This window comes from Callospermophilus lateralis, unplaced genomic scaffold (assembly GCF_048772815.1).
Source record: "Callospermophilus lateralis isolate mCalLat2 unplaced genomic scaffold, mCalLat2.hap1 Scaffold_262, whole genome shotgun sequence".
Taxonomy (NCBI): domain Eukaryota; kingdom Metazoa; phylum Chordata; class Mammalia; order Rodentia; family Sciuridae; genus Callospermophilus; species Callospermophilus lateralis.
Genome location: NW_027513394.1, coordinates 1,516,286 through 1,529,566, shown reverse-complemented (window position 1 = coordinate 1,529,566; position 13,281 = coordinate 1,516,286).

Sequence of the window (13,281 nt, the reverse complement as noted above, 5' to 3'; positions counted from 1 at the left end):
TTGAAAGCAAAATACAGCCATTCCTGGGTATTTTATATAATAATAATAATAATAATAATAATAATAATAATAATAATAATAATATTTTTAGGTATACACTTTATGTTAGCCTCCCAAAATAAGTAAGACTGTGGGCTACAAAGAAGGATTCTCAGACAGGAATGCCTGATAACTATAAAGAGAGACTATCAAGAGGAGCTACCAGAGGCAGAAGTTTTTACTTTAAGGCCTACAGATATTCCTAACCTACACAGGTAGGCTTGGTGTTTGCTAGTACGATTATCCAGCCCTGAGTAACAAAAGTAAATGTTTCTCTATTAGACACAGAGGTCATACTAGTGAAAGGATTTTGCAAGATCAGATGACATTAAATTATTAAACTGTATCTTATGGGGAGGGACAATTGTACAATAAATGTTAAATATTAAGTTGACAGTCCTGATAACTGGGGATATTAAAGATTGGTGAGGAAACTTCATACAGTGACATGTTCCAGCTGCTGCAACATTTATTCAGTACTCATGTTTTTTGTTTCTCTCATAGAAGAACCCATCCCCAGATGACTTTACAACCTGTTCTTCCCCAACCAGACTTCAAAACGAATTGACTTCTAAAAGGCAACTCATGTCCCTCAACTGACTTCAAAAAAGCAACTCATGTCCCTCACACCATGCACCCTCACGTCACCCTCTCTCAGCTCAAAAGAAGCAAAAAAAGAGAGACGACTCTCTACTTACACCAATGGAGCCAAAAATAAATAGACTATGAATAGAAGTAATTAATTAAGTCAGGTAATATCAGGGAGACCGGTTTTCAGTGAATTCTAAATATTTGGAGACTGTTACCCGAGGGATTAAAATTTCCTCAGTCCTCTTCCCCTACCCTATCAAAGATTTGAAAGGGACACATTAAAAAAGGGGGGAATGATAGACCCAACCTTATCTTTTATTAAAATTTGGAGCCATCTTGCAACAAAGCCATGAAAATATCATTTTGGCGTTACTATAAATTACTGCAAATTCTGAACCTGCTTGGAATGCCTGCCCATGCCTTGAACTCACCCATGCATGGCTCTCTGACCCGATAGCAGCCCTCTCTGAAAATTTAGTCACACCTCATAAATATTGGCTTTCCGTGGCCAGACAATGACCCTCTCTGAGGCTCTAATGGTCCTCATAAATTTTGATGTTGGGGCTAGAAAAAAAATGTAAACTACCATTAGTGTGATGCTTGTCAGAGTTCTGTTATCTGTAACCCCACTTTTGTGTAACTTTCTGGGCTATAAAGCTGGGCTGTAGGAAAGATATGGTTGCTCTCTTGTTCCCGCCATTTTGGGAGGAAGAGGCAGCCCAGTTGGTGGAAATAATAAGCTTGCTTTAATTTGATTTTAATTCGAGTCAGTGTTTGTTTCTTACATCCTGGTCTAACAGTTAAACACTCCACAAACATGGAGCTCTGCCGGCCTAAAGACTTCTTGAGAAACTGCCTCTGAGGTTGGGTACTTGAAATATATGCTGTTGTTAGGAGCTTTAGCTTCTTTTCTAGTGAGACCATTAAAGCTGGGTCTGCATCTATGTGACTGGAGGGCATGGTTTCTTATTTTCCAATGAACATGAGTCAGCAGTGCTTAATTCTCTCTTTGTAAGTAAACTGTGACCACTGGGGGCTAAGTGTCTCCCCGTGTGGACTGTAAAGCCATTTGGTCATCCTCCATTTAGGTGGTGTTTCTTGGTGCTGCACTGGATGTTTGGTATTTACATCACAAAATACAAGGAGTTCAACTGGGACAAAGTGCTGGAGGGAGTTCTGTCACGTGTGGTGGGTCAGAGACTGCAGGAGAATGCACTAACCAGGCTTCTATCCCACATAGCTTTCCCCTTGACCATATCAACCTGATTCTCATCATTGCCTTGAAACCTCTCCATATAACAAGATGCCTTTACATATAAGGGTCTCCTGGCTGCACCATGTCAGCCACAAGGCATTTGGAAGTCAACTGGAGATCCACCTGGCCCCACCTCAGATATTTAATCACACACCTGCACACCACAGCTCTGGGCCCACCACTCAGCAGTCTCAACTTACTGGCATCTCTGTTCTTCACCATTTTCACGAAACCCAGTCAATCAAGGCACTGTCTGGTACATTCATTATCAGCAACAGGAGATTCAAAGGTTCTCCAGTGCCAACTGGTCATGGGAGTTTCAAAAATTTCAGGGTATTTATGTAGCCACTTTTCAAGGATAAATTTTGAGGCACTGTGTGTTTCAATTCATTCAGGAACCATTAAATGTTGAGGAACCTCATTTCAATGAATGCTCTGGAGAACTCTCAAAGGCAAGGCTTCCCAAAGAATAGCCAAAAGGTCACATGAAGCAAGGCCCATTGAGGTCTACAATGTGAGGTCCATGTGTGTTTTGAATCTCAACTATGGGTGCCAAGTCTTTCAGAATAAAATCATGTGATATCCTGCCTGAGATTCCCAGTGATCAGTCGAAAGCCAGCCTTGGCCTTGATCTCAGTTGCCAAGGGGGACTCTCACTCTCAAACATTCCCACATGGCCCTCATCTTATTCCACATAGACCCTCATTATAACCTCTGGCTGGAGATTTCCATGAGGGGTGCAGTGCAAGAGAGTGTCCAAAATAAGCTCCCTTGGCGCTCATTTGCCTAAATTCAGGGTGGCCTGGACACCATTTCCGTGAACCAGGAGTGATCAAATAGGCCTGCCTTTACTAATGCTCTGCATCTCCAATTTGAGGCCTAATGACTGTGGGGTTTAGATTTTTATGTGAATTGGAATCATGAGAAAACCCAAGCACCTCTGCATGGCTTTGAAGAATTTACTTGACCCAAAGGATCCCTATACTCACTTGATGGATGGCTGCAACCTAATAGAGGAAGGAGAGAGACATCATCCACAATGACTGAAATTTGCCATTTTGGTTTTGGATGCACACATGGGATCTTTCTTTAGATCCATCAGGTGCTGAGAATCTAAGCCACAGCCTCACACAGGGCCAAGAGTCTGATTCAGACACAACCCTTTCAAAGCAATTAAGCAAAGAGCCACAGGTTATGCCCATTCATTTCCATATGAAAACTGTTTTCTTCATGCTTCACAAAGGGGTGGCCTGAGGCAAAGAACTTCCTGTCATTCAGTGAAACAGAAAAATAGGTAAGAAAAAGGCACAAAGCATGGTTTCTCCACTGAGAATTACCTGGTCACACTGATATCTGAGTTTTCTAAGATGCTCGCCATTATCTTCAGCTATTCAGTACATAGCCATGTGACAGAGCTTGAGGTGGTACCTATCTTGGACACAAAACCATGAGACTATTCTGCAGATTGGCCAGAATTCAGGAAGAAATCAGAAACTTTGGAAGATAGTAGGTGTTGCCCATCGATAAGGCAACCTGCAGTCCAGTCATAAATTGGGCAGGATGAATGATGCGAAGCTTTCTACTAGACAGGACACATACATTGATGCATTCTCTTTTCTAATGTCTACAACCACGGACACAGTGGGATACACAGACATAGAAACACTCGCCTTGTCAAAGGACTATCTAGAAACAGTCCGCTGCAAACCAGACATACCACCTTTCCTACCTATTCTCAGAACATGAGACAATACCACAAACTCACACCCACAAACCCAAAGGCACCTCCTTCCCCCAAGTAAGTCTGTGAATATCCAGAGTGTCCTCTGACTGGCGGGCCATACTATGTTTCCCCGAAATGGCCTGTACTGTGTCAGATCTGGTTTCCTTGGCAAACTCTGTGAAGTTGTTAGGAGCCAGTGGTGAGCCACTACCTACTTAATCAGGAAAGGCCCGTCTTCAGAGCTCTCCTGGCATTTGGCCATCCTCACATCAGTAGGTACCAAGAAAGACAGAATCTGTCATTGGTAAAACTAAACCTAAACAAGGAAGCCCACTGGGACTGGAACTGGGACTGGCTCTGGGTGCCTGGCTTCCTGGATCCCAAGTTCATAGAGTTCCATCACCAAAGAAGTAAGGTAGGTCACTTCCTTCAGGAACTGAATGAGGTCAATGCCTTGGAAAACACTTTGTCCTAACAGTTGCTTCCAAGGGTCCCATGAGATGGAGGCTGCCCCTAATCCCTGTGACACTGTCACAAATTAGAATGGTATATCAACCATAAGCACACGGGAACAGCTCTCCACACAGGCCTGGTTTGGTCCATCTTCTCTACATTGAGAAGAAAGTGGCTGATTCAGACACACCCCATCATCCTGACAAGGTTGTTTGCCATGGAAGCTGTCTTTTGCTCTCTCAGGTCCTTCAAGCTGCCTACATCTTTTCCAGGGATCATGTCTGCATGGACCTTTGAGGTTCTCAGCAGGTGGAAGATCCCCTACATTCCTGTATTGTAAGACCAACTCTGTCCCTGTTCTTCTGTAAAGTTAGATTGAGGGAACAATGTATGTTTAGGGTCAATAACATGTTGGATTTGGTTTAGGAATCATTCTGCAGAATGAATAATGGTATTTGAAACTGCGATATTTACAAGAATATATATGTGAAATGTAAGTATGAAACCATAAATCTAGGTAACATTTGAAGCCCAGAAGGGCATTGGACCCATGATTGTGATACTTAGGATTGAATTACAATCTGCACAGAGGTCTCAGATAAATCAATATACAATGACATAAGAACTTGTACCTTGCATGATTGAACGTACAAAAGAACATCCAGTCAAAAAAAGGATAGTCGGTAGGATTAGGAAGATAGTCCGTAGGTTTACAAAGAAGTGTGAGTATAGGATTAGGAACAAAAGTTTATTTGCAACAGGTTATCAATTAGAGTGTGAATGTAAATGTCAGCACATGTGAAGAGACAGTCACAATGATGAACTGGGAAAAATATGTAGGAAACAGATAACAATAGAGCCATTATGAAATCAGGCAATGTATAAAGTGAGGGATAGGATTAGACATTTTCAGTAGGGTTGAGATTGAATATATAATCTTAAGAAGAAACAAATATGTAGTCACCAATAGGATTGACATTTGAGAGCATTAGGCATCCTGGCCATGGATGTTTTTAGTAACCCATGTTTACTTTCCATTTAGACTTTGGTACAAACATAAGCGTGACCTTTGCATTTTGTGTTCCGAATATTTCTGTGATTAAATGTATAAGTAGATCAGGTGACATGAGTATTTTTTCCATCATTTCAGGGAGCAATATTTTCAAGACGTAAAAATTAGTATTGGGAGTACAAAGAAGTGTACACTGCGTCTATGAATATAGAGATAATGCATGAATAGACCATACTGTGAATAAATAATATAACTCGTTCCACTTTAAATAATGGATTGAATTTTTATCTGAAAATATATAAGAAATCCTATATTGGTATGCAATCATTAATTCCAACCAGTTATACATCTAATGGTAATATCAGAGTTATAATTTATCATGAAGTTTATGTGAGTTTTGCTTCAAAAGTGATTATGGAAATTGAAAATAATGTGTTTGGAAAGAAGTCTCATGAAAAGACCAGTAAGGAAACATGGAAGAGTACATGTGTCCTGAAGCAGGAAGTGATTGAAAGTGAAACAAATTCCTATAAATTTGCGAACTGGTGGGAAAATCTTAAGGGCCCCTCCCAGCTCTCCCGTGAGCACGATAGCCAGACTGAGGGAGTTAGGAGTGGCACGTGACTCGTGGCGCAGACCTCCAGGCCACTGCTCCCACCAGTGCTGACAATTGAGGTCTCTTGCTCCAGCTTCCGGGGGCATGGCTTCCGGAGAGCAAGCAAATTTGCTGGGGGTTCTCAGGCCCAAGCTCTACAAACTTAGGGTCTGAGGGAGACAAACATGGAGAGTGTGCCCAGGTGTTCATGAAAACTGGGCTCCCAGGAGCAGCAGACCTGGCATGTAGCCAGTATTGTGGTGAGTGTCACAGGTGAACGGGGCCTGGCTTGAGGAAACACGAGAGAAGGCCCTAGGCACTCAGGATTGAACACCCACCCAGTCTGGGAGGAAGAGCTGCTGCACAGTGATTGGTTCCCACCTATTGAGAGGAGAAGCTTGGCCCAGTGGGCACAGCTCCACCTACTGGAAAAGAAGTTTATTGCAATCTATGACTGCATTTATTATTATTATTTTTTTTTAATTTGGGGTTTTTTTTGTTTGTTTTCTTCCATTTTCATTTTTGATGTTTTTCTTTAACTTTTTAAAATGTTTTTAATTTTTTTAATTTTTTTTTATTTTTTGTTATTATTTTTTTAATTTAAATTTAAATTTTGAATTATCATTATTATTTTTTTAAAAAAATTCATTTTCTTTCTTTATTTTCTATTTTTTTCTATTGTCTTTTCATTTCTTTTCCATTTTCTTATTTCCCCTTCCTTGAATTCTACCTGCCTACTCTCATTCTCTTTAGTGACTTCTTCCCTTCTCTTCTAAATTCTTTCCTCCCAAGCATCAAATAAATTTATAAGAGTTTAGGGAGTGTATAATAAGACACATATTTCATATTTTGAAAAATCTTGAGAGTGTATATATATATATATATACACACACACACACACACACACACACACAGAGACATTAAAAATAGCAATATATATATGCAAACGAAATTCACCATGAAATATATATCATCCACAGATACAAAAATATTTATTTTACTGAACATGGATTTATGTATAATGTTGTTCAACTAGGAAGCTCACACACATTTGAATAATCAGTTCAAGCAGTGTTTAGGAGGAGTGATCTCTTCTTCCAATTTGTATCTGCCAAGTCAGCCACCTCACAAGAATGTACGTGTGGTATATGGAAGGATTCAATATGTGCATATAAAAATACGTGTGCTGAATATGCTACAGAGAAAGAAGGACAGGAATTCACTTATTTGTTAACTTTAAAAACACATGGAGAACTATTTCAACAAATAATTGACTAGATTTATAACTGCTACGCTATATCATGCAAAAGGCAACTCCAACTATAAAACATGCCTCCTCTGAACTGCTTGTATTTCTATTCTGTTTGTGTTATTTTTCTCCATCATATTAGAATTAGTAGTCAGAGTCTAGTAGGGTATGTGTTCATGTCAGGGATTCAGTATTTCTAATGGTAAATAGGTAATTGAATACAATGTGTATGCAAATATGTGCTACACAAAAATCTTCCCCCTCTCATCCAGAACAATGCCTTGACATTACCTTCTCTTCAAGTAAGACACAATTAGAGGAGAAGAGTTAGGAAATCTGTGAATATATATGAGGAATGGAAAATGCTCAGGAGTTCACAACTTTGGATGTAGTAGAGGAGTTTCAAAAAGTAAGGGACAGGGTAAACACTCCACAAACATGGAGCTCTGCTGGCCTAAGTACTTTTTTAGAAACTGCCTCTAAGGGTGGGCACTTGAAATATATGATGTTGTCAGGAGATTTAGTTCCTTTGTAGAGAGACCATCAAAGCTGGGTCTGCATCTATGTGACCTGGAGGACATGTTTCTTATTTTCCAATGAACATGAGGAAGCAGTGCTGAATTCTCTCTTTGTAGGTAAACTATCGCCACTGGGGTCTAAGTGTCTCTCAGTGTGCACTGTGAAGCCCCTTGGTCATCCTCCACTTTTCGTGGTGTTTCTCGCTCCTCCACTGAGAGTTTGTATTTGCTTCACGAAATACAAGGAGTTAAAATGAAATACAGTGGTGGAGGGAGTTCTTTAAGGTGTGGTGAGTCAGGGTCTGCAGGAGAATGCACCAACCAAGGTTCTATCCCACGTAGATTGCCCCCGTTAGAATAGCAACATGATTCTGAACATTGCACTGAATCCTTTCCATATAACAAGATGCCTTTACATATATGAATCTGCTGGCTGCACCATGTCAGTCACAAGCCATTTGGAAGCCAATGGCAGATCCACATTGCCCCACCACAGATGTTTTATCACACAATTGCGTACCACTGCTCTAGGCCAACTACTCACCAGGCTCCAACTTACTGGTATATCTGTTCCACACCATTTTCATGAAACCCAGTCAATCAAGGCAGTGTCTGGTATAATCAGGATCAGAAACAGGACATCCAAAGGTTCTCCAGTGCCAGCTGATCATGGAAATATCAAAAATTTCATAGTAATTTTCTAGCCATTTTTCATGGATGAAGTTTGAGGCTCTGAGGGATTCAATTAATTCAGGAACCATTAAATTGTGAAGAGCTAATTTCAATGAAAGCTCTGGAGCACTCTAACAGGCAAGGCTTTCCTAAGAGTGGCCAAAATGTCACATGAAGCCAGGCCCATTGAGATATACAATGTGAGGTCCATGTGTGTTTTGAAACTCAAATATGGCTGCCAAATCTTTAAGAATAATTTCATGTACTATCCGGGCTGAGATTCCCAGTGTTCTTTGGAAATCCAACCTGGGCCTAGATCTCAGGTTCCATGGGCGACTCTCATACGTGGCCTCCTAAAATCACAACACAATTCATGGCAATACTTCTCTGAGATCAGTTTCAGAGCTCAGTCTCTAAGGGGAATCACGCCAGAGTTCAAGCCCAGGTGAACCCAGTCATCTCTTCCAACCGCCACACAAATGACCACAATTAAAACCAAAACACTCCCTCATGTTCCTCATCTTCTTCCATATAGACACTCCTTATTACTTCTGTGTGGAGTTTTCCATGAGGGGCACAGCCCAAGACAGTGTCCAAAATAAGCTCCTGTTCCCCTCATTTGCCTAACGTCAAGGTGGCCTGGACACACTTCCTGTAAACCAGGAGTGATCAAATAGGCCTGCCGTTAATACTGCTCGGCTTTTCCAATTTGAGGCCTTCTGACTCTGCGGTTTAGATTCTTTATGTGAATTTGAGTCATGAGGAAACCCAAGCACCTCTGCTGAGATTTGAAGAACTCATTTGGCCCAAAGGATCCCTATTCTCACTTGATGGAGGTCAGGATCTTAACAGAGGAAGGTAAGAGAATTCATTGACAATGAGTGAACTTTTTGCCATTTTGCTTTTGGATGCACACATGGGATCTTTCTTTAGATCCATCAGGTGTTGAGAATCTAAGCCACACTCTCACACAGGGCCAAGAGGCTGATTCAGACACATCCCTTTCCAAAGCAATTAAGCAAAGAGACACAGGTGATGCCCTTCATTTCCATTTGAAAACTGTTTTCTTCAGGCTTCCAAAAGAAGTGGCCTGAGGCAAAGACATCCTGATATTCAGGGCAACAGAACAATAGGTTAGCAAAAGGCCCAAAGCAGGTTTTCTCCACAGAGACTTTCCTGGTCGCACTGATATCTGAGTTTTCTGAAATGCTGGCCATTCCTTTCAGGTATCCAGTACATGGCCATGTCACAGAGATTGGAGGTGGTACATATCTTGCACACAAAATCAAGAGCCTATTCTGGAGAGTGGCCAGAATTTAGGAAGAAAACAGGGTCTTAGACAGGTAGTAGGTGTTGCCCATCCATATGGAAACCGCACTCCATTCATAAATTGGGCAGGAGGAATGCTGGGAAGCTTTCTACTAGAGAGGACACATTCATTGATGCATTCTCTTTTCTAATGTATAAAACCACGGACACAGTGGAATACACAGACATAGAAACACTCACCTTGTAAAACGACTTACTAGAAACAGTTCACTGCAAACCAAACAAACCTCCTTTCCTACCTATTCTCAGAACAGAGACAAAACCACACACCCACACTCACAAAGGCACCACCTTCCCCCAAGTAGGGCTACGACTGTCCGGAGTGTCCTCTGACTGGTGGACCATACTATGTTCCCCGGTAATGGTCTGTCCTGTCTCAGATCTGGTCTCCTTGTCCAACTCTGTGAAGCAGTCAGGAGGCAGCGGTGAGCAATTACCTGCTTAGTCAGGAAAGGCTCCTCTTCAGATCTTTCCTGTCATTTGGCCATCTTCACATTAGTCGGTACCAAGAAGACTGACTCTGTCCTTGGTAATTCCAAACAAATGAAACCACTGGGACTGGGACTGGGACTGGATCTTGGTGACTGGCCTCCTGGATTTCAAGTTCAGAAAGTTCCATCAAGAAAGAAGTGAGGTAGGTCACTTTCTTCGAGAACTGAATGAGGTCACTGCCTTGGCAACCACTTTGTCCTAACAGTTGCTTCCAAGGATCCCATGAGATGGAGGCTACCCCTACTTCCTTTGACACTTTCACAACTTAGAATTGTATATCAACCTTAGGCACCCGGAATCGGCTCTCCAACAAACCTGGTTTGGTCCATCTTCTCTACATTAAGAATAGAGAGGCTGATTCAGACACAACCCTTCATCCTGACCAGTTTGTTTGCCATGGAAAATGACTTTTGGTCTCTCAGGTCCTTAATTTCTGCCTACATCTTCTCAAGGAATCATTTCTGCATGGAACTTTGAGGTTCTCAACAGGTGGAGGATTCCCTACATTCCTGTATTGTAAGAACAAATCTGTCCCTGCTCTTCTGTAAAGTTAGATTGAGTGAATAGTGTATGGTTAGGGTTAATATCATGTTCAATTTGGGTTAGGAATCATTCTGCTGGATGAATAATGGTATTGAGAACCTGTGATATTTATAAGAATATAGAGGTTAAATATATGTATGAAAACAGAAATTAAAGTAAGATTTGAATCCCAGAAGGGCATTGGGCCCTTGTTTGGGATATTTAGCTTTGAATTACTATCTGCACAGAGGTCTCAAATAAATCGATATACAATGGCAGAAGAATTTGAACCTTGGATTATTGAATGCGGAAGAGAACATCCAGTCAAAAGGGATAGTCGGTAGCATTTGGAAGATAGTAGTTAGGTTTAGCAAGTAGAATTAGTATAGGATATGTAACAAAAGTTCTTTAGCAATATTTTTTCGGGTAGAGAGTGAATGTAAATATCAGCACATATGAAGAGTCAGACACAATGATGAACTGGGGAAAATTTGTAGGAAAGCAGATATCAACAGAGACATTAGGAAATCAGGCAAAGTAAAAAGTGAGTGATAGGATAAGACATTTTCAACAGGGTTGAGTTTGAATACATAATCTTAGGAAGAAACAAATATTTAGTTCCCAATAGGATTGACATTTGAGAGCATTAGGCAACATGGACATGGATGTTGTTAGTAATCCATGTTCACTTTCCATTTAGGCTTTTGTACAATCCTAAGTGGGACCTTTGCATTTTGTTTCCAGAATATTACTGTGATAAAATGTATATGTAGATCAGATGACATGATTATTTCTTCCACCATTTCTAGGAGCAGTATTTTGAATACGTATAAATTAGCATTGGGGGTAAAAAGAGGTGTACCCTGTTTCTATGAACATACAGATAATGCATGAATAGACCTTAATTTCAATAAATAATATAACTTGTTCCACTTTAAATAATGGATTGAATTGATATCTGAAAATATATAAGAAATCTGATATTGATATGCAATCATTCATGACAACCAGTTATACACCTAATGTTAATATTAGGGTATGGTTTATCATGAAGTTAGTGTGAGTTTTGCTTCAAATGTGATTATGGAAATCGAAAATAATGTGTTTGGAAAGAAGTCTCATGAAAAGGCCAGTCAAAGAACACCGAGGAATTCATGAGTTCTGAAGCAGGAAGTGATTGAAATTGGAAAAAAATGACGATAAATTTGCTAACTTGTGGATGAAATATTATAATATGATATGAATCAACTGAAGAAATATTAATGTATTAGTGTTGAATAAAAATGAACATCAAAATACACATCATGTCCCATAGGAATCTACTTGCATTGATGTTAAACTGGGTCAGTTACAGTAGAAATATTAGGATTCGTGTGCACCATTCACCAAAGTTAGTTTTCTTTTTTTTAAAAATTTTTATTGATGGTTGATCAAAACATTACATAGTTCTTGATATATCATACTCCACACTTTGATTCAAGTGGGTAATGAACTCCCATTATTACCCCGTATACAGATTGCAGAATCACATCAGTTACACATCCATTGATTTACATATTGCCCTACTAGTGTCTGTTGTATTCTGCTGCTTTTCCTAACCTCTACCCTCCCCCCTCCCCACCCCTCCCCTCCTCTCTTCTTTCTCTACCCCTCTACTGTAATTCATTTGTCCCCCTTGTATTATTTTTCCCTTTCCCCTCACTTCCTCTTGTATGTAATTTTGTTAACCCTGATGGTCTCCTTCTATTTCCATGCAATTTCCCTTCTCTCTCCCTTTCCTTCCCTCCTCTCATCCCTGTTTAATGTTAATCTTCTCAAGCTCTTAGTCTCTACTCTGTTCTTAGTTACTCTCCTTATATCAAAGAAGACATTTGGCATTTGTTTTTAGGGATTGGCTAGCTTCAACTTAACATAATATGCTCTAATGCCATCTATTTCCCTGCAAATTATATGATTTTGTCATTTTTAAATGCAGAGTAATACTCCATTGTGTATAAATGCCACAATTTTTATCCATTCATCTATTGAAGGAAATATAAGTTGGTTACACAGTCTTGCTATTGTGAATTGTGCTGCTATGAACATCGATGTAGCAGTGTCCCTGTAGCATGTTCTTTTTAGGTTTTTAGGGAATAGACCGAGAAGGGGAATAGCTGGGTTAAATGGTGGTTCCATTCCCAGCTTTCCAAGAAATCTACATAATACTTTCCAAATTGGCTGCACCAATTTGCAGTCCCACCAGCAATGTACAAGTGTACTCTTTTCCCCACATCCTCGCCAGCACTTGTTGTTGTTTGACTTCATAATTGCTGCCAATCTTACTGGAGTGAGATGGTATCTTAGGTTGGTTTTTATTTGCATTTCTCTGACTGCTAGAGATAATGAGCATTTTTTCATGTACTTGTTGATCAGTTGTATGTCCTCATATGAGAAGTGACTCTTCAGGTCCTTGGCCCATTTGTTGAATGGGTTATTTGTTATCTAATTGTCTAATTTTTGAAGTCTTGGTATACTCTGGATATTATGGCTCTATCTTAAGTGTGAGGAGTAAAGATTAGTTCCCAGGATGTAGGCTCCCTATTTACATGTCTTATTGTTTCTTTTGCTGAGAAAAAATTTTTAGTTTGAGTAAGTCCCATTTGTTGATTATAGTTATTAACTGTTGTGCTATGGGTGTCCTATTGAGGAATTTGGAGCCCGACCCCACAGTATGTAGATCATAGCCAAATTTTTCTTCTATCAGACGCCGTGTCTCTGATTTGATATCAAGCTTCTTGATCCATTTTGAGTTAACTTTTGTGCATGGCGAGAGAAAATGATTCAGTTTCATT